We start from the raw sequence: 4573 nt of genomic DNA, 5'->3' as shown, positions 1-4573 counted from the left end.
CTATATTATATCAACTATATCTATATATCATCTATCTCTATACCTATATCTATACCTCTACCTATACCTATACATATACCTACACCTATACCTATACCTATATCTATCTAATCTATCTCTTTATCTCTGTCTGTCTGTCTGTCTGTCTGTCTGTCTGTCTGTCTATCTATCTATCTATCTATCTATCTATCTATCTATCTATCCATCTATCTATCTATCTATCTATTCAAATATCTGAGTTGTTTGAAAACTGAATGCATAAATGTTAAGGCTATCTAAATTCTCACTCTCTCATTCTTTTATATCTTTTTAATCTTTTTAAGTTGTGAGTCTTTCCCTTTCCAGTCATTGGTATACCATTGTCATCCATTACATTTCCATGACAAAATTTATTCATGTCTCTGCTGTTGCAGATGCCTTTTACATAAAACCCCAATATGTGGTAACAGAAAGAAATTTAACTGTGGGCTGTGAACACATAATGCAATAAAAAAAATAAACCACCTGCTTCCTCCTGTCTAAAAACAAACAAACAAACAACCCCATTTGATCATCCCATGTTGGATGTTGGTCATCCCACCAATCCCTTGTGAATTCCAGGAAAAACTGAAGGATTCACAAATAAGCATGTGAGAACATCAGAGCATATTACATCTCAAAGGCTTGGGAAACTCTGATGATGCTAATTTTCTTTGACTCTTGCCTGTAGAGCATCAAGCATAGGAGGCCTGAAAGGTGAAATACCAAGCATCAGAAATGCCCAATGTGGCAGAAATAAATAGCATTTTAAGTTCCTGTAGCTATAATATAATATTCTCCAAGAATCTGGAAATAAAATAAGTCAGATTGCTGCCTGAAAGTTAAACAGTTAAAACAAACATGTAATGAATTTTCTCTATTAAAAAGAGAATGTCTTGGTTGTTCATAAGACCAGAAAGAAAACTTACTGAGACTATAAACATGTGTAAAGAAAGTCTATGTCAAGGTGTGAATTTGGCTAAAATGATTTGTGAAGAGAGAGGGAAGGAGAGAGAATGGGAGGAAGAAAGGGAGGGAAAGAAGAGGAGAGAAAGAGAACTTGTCCAAGGATTTGATATATCTAGTTTAATGACCCTCCTGTTGAAGATATTAATACATTATGTAATTTCAGCCTGATGCTATTAAACATTCAACTCATAAACTACCTCTCCTAGTTTTGATTCTATGTTCATCAAATTACTTTGTTGTTATAATTTGGTTCCCTTGGTAGTTAATACACCTATAGAAAGAGAATGCCTGGACCAGTGGGCTGAGTGGGCTGAGTGTATGGGCCTCTTGGCCTTTTATTTTACTGTAAATAAATAAATTGGTATCCTGGCTTCAGATATTAGACTTAGGGTTTAGTCAATATGAGTCCAGCTCCCAACAGTGGATTTAAAAAATTCACTGAGGTGGTATCATTCTGTGAGGCCACTTTTGAATTAGTTGGCTGGTGACACACCCCATCTCGGATCATGGAATCAGCTGAACATGCGTATCTATTGACCATAAGAACTGCAATCCTAAAAAAGGAAAATACAGGAAGGGAATCAAACTCTCTTTGAGGTATAAAAATTTGGCTCACGCTCTTTTTTTGCAGGACCAAGATATGCCATATACACCATATACATGTAGTTTCATGGTCAGACCTCCACTATTCATTCTTCTTTCAGGTTTTCCCTGCTCCTGTTTTGGTTATTTAATCACAGACTAGTTCCATATTACAGGTTCTCTGCATCCTGTCCCCCTTTCTTTCCCCGCAAGCCGTCATTAATACAGCCACTAATTTTCATAGAAGGACCTCTATTCAAAGGGAAGATATCAACATCAGGGTTTTCAGCTTCCCTGTCACAGGAAGGATTGCAGATGACTCAAGGAAGCCCCTGATTCCTTTCCTAAGGCCGGATGTAAAGGTCCAAGTACAGGGAACATTTCTTCAGTGGAGGGAATTCTCTGGAGCAAAGAGAATATCAGAGGCAGCAAGAACCCCTGGGCGGCCTGAGGTGGCGGCTGCTCCCTTCTCCTCATTGTTTTTGGGAGAAACCATGCACGTGGGAGTAAGTGAGTGAGGAGGATTCTTTCAGGGCAAATGAATACCTCCTGATCTCTTCTTAACCTGATTTCGACATTATTAGTGTCACTACAGATATTTTAAAAATCCTAAGCAAAATAAAAAAAGAAAAGAAAAATTTTCTAGGATGACAAAAGTAACCAAAAAATGTATCAGAAAACATAACTTTCTATGAATAGTAAAAACACATGACATGTCAAAATATTCTAGGCATTAAGATTAGGTAATTTTTACCCTAACTATTGAAGATGGCCAATTTTCATAAGCTCTTTGTCTGTCACAGTTTTATTTTGCAGTCTTTATGTGTAAGATCACAAAAGTGAAAAGCCCAAACTGAGTTCCCTATCACTGGACACAAGTGTTAGGCCCAGCTGATGAATCTCGGGTGCAGGTTTGGGGGCAAAGCACTGACTACCTGCTTTTGGAACTGTAATTTCACTTTCCCATTATATTCAGGTGTTCCAATTTTTATTGGTGAAATTTTGGAATCTTTCAGTAATAAAACCAAAGCTTCTTCGTCTCAATTTACAAGTAATTGAAATAGCGAGACTGTATTGGTCTTACAAATGCCAATGTTCATTCAAAAGATATGTGCTTAGAGGGATGGCATAACATTCAAATTTGATGTCTAAGACTTAGGGCCACTTTGAGAAGCTGCTCCCCTCAGGGGGTCACTTAAACATACATTCGTTTGCCTGTGTTCCAAGCTGTCCATCTGGGATGTGTGAGCTGCTGGGTGAAGAAAGCAGCCCTGAACTTAGAGTTGGGGGTGTTGGGAGTTGGACTTTAGGGACAGGCTGCCCAGCCTCGAGCTGCTCCCCGCTGCCTAAGAACCACATTCCTCTTGCCCCACTACATTCCCATGGGTGAGTCCTTAGCACTGTATCTTTGTGCGTGGCCCAACTTCTCCTATTCTCTTCCCCTATAAGACATAGAGAATATTTGACTGAAGTTAGACAATCAAAATCTCTTTCCTAGGAATGGGGATAATTTGAACCTAGAGAGGTAAACTCTGTTTTGGTCAAATACTACCATATGGATGAGAAAGAAAGAAGCCTGTCTTCAAAGAAAGCTAACAATAAAGAAGTTATGCAAAAGTGGGTAGAGACCAGAAATGCGGAAAGATTATTTCTTAAGATTCTCCAATCTTCTAGTTGCTAGCTTCTGTCTCTTATTAATGTCTGGCCTTTGGATTTAATGTGCTTCCTCTGTATGTAGCCTTATAATCGAATCTTCCTTTGGTTTAATGGTTGAATTAGTTACTACTAACTCAGAGTTTTAATTAATAGAAAAGAATATACAGAAAATGACAGACTAGCAATGTTTCATCCTTTCTCAGTAAATGTTGTTTGGTTTGAATCTAAGACCATGTGTGTGTGTGCGCGCATGTGTGTTTACTGTTTTATCTCCAGAAAATTGAGGTCCATCTTAAAAACACATGTTCATTTGAAATATTGTTTCTTTTTCTCTGAGAAGCTGTTAATAATCCAGTGGAGCATCCGATAATGCTATCTCAGAATCAAGAAAATGCAGCATATTAATGCAACACAACACACTTTATGTCCCTCTCTTTTGTGAAGATATTTCTGGATTTCCAGATATCTGAACTGTAAGAAACAACTGACCTGTTTTGAGGACTTCTGTCAAAATGATTGTGCTTGTAGAATGGTTAGTTTTATTTCTTTAAGACATTTTATTTGACCTGGCCAAATTTTGCATCGTGTATTATTTTCTTTGCATAAACCGAAGGTAATAAAAGTGAAAGGGTACACCTGGCATGGGAATCTGAACCCATCACTGGAGCCATTGCCACCAGGGGAGAGCTGGTTGCTTTCATGGACCTCCTATACGGTCTCTCACTTAGTGACGCCCTTCTCACATAATAGACCTGCGTTTTCTTTTTTGCATGGCACTTAGATTATAATGAAAACGTTGTGACTTTTCAGTGTCATTTTCCTTGAAGTTAAAAAAAGAGAAAAAACTTCAAATATGATATTGTTGAATAACAATGATAATTCTTTGACATATGAATGTTTTGGTCCTTAAATAGATGCCATTTACCTTTCATTACTTAGAACTGACTCTTAGTTTGTAATTTAAATACATAAAACCACTAGAATGAGTAATATGAAAAATAAATCTTTATCCTTTCAGATTAAATAAACCCACTCGTGAAAAATATCTTACATGAATACCTAAATGTATCTAGAGATGCTATTTTTTTTTTTTTGGAGGGGGTGTCATTATATAACAGTGGGTATTAAATCTTTTAAAGTGGGTGATTTCTCTCTCTTTGTGGGAAGGCTGATCCTCAGAAGTCTGGAAATCCATCTCTCATTCCAGAGTGTTACAGGGGCTTTGGAAAAAGAGAGGTGTTTTATGAAGACTGTCTTCTGTACTAACTAGCTTTATGTTCCTACATAATCCGCTTTACCTCTCTGAACTTCAGATTTTTCAGCTGTGATATGGTAGTAATATTACTTA

This window comes from Pteropus medius, unplaced genomic scaffold, assembly GCF_902729225.1.
Source record: "Pteropus medius unplaced genomic scaffold, Ma_sr-lr_union100, whole genome shotgun sequence".
In the NCBI taxonomy this organism is placed as follows: Eukaryota; Metazoa; Chordata; class Mammalia; order Chiroptera; family Pteropodidae; genus Pteropus; species Pteropus medius.
This window is presented reverse-complemented; position numbering follows the sequence as displayed.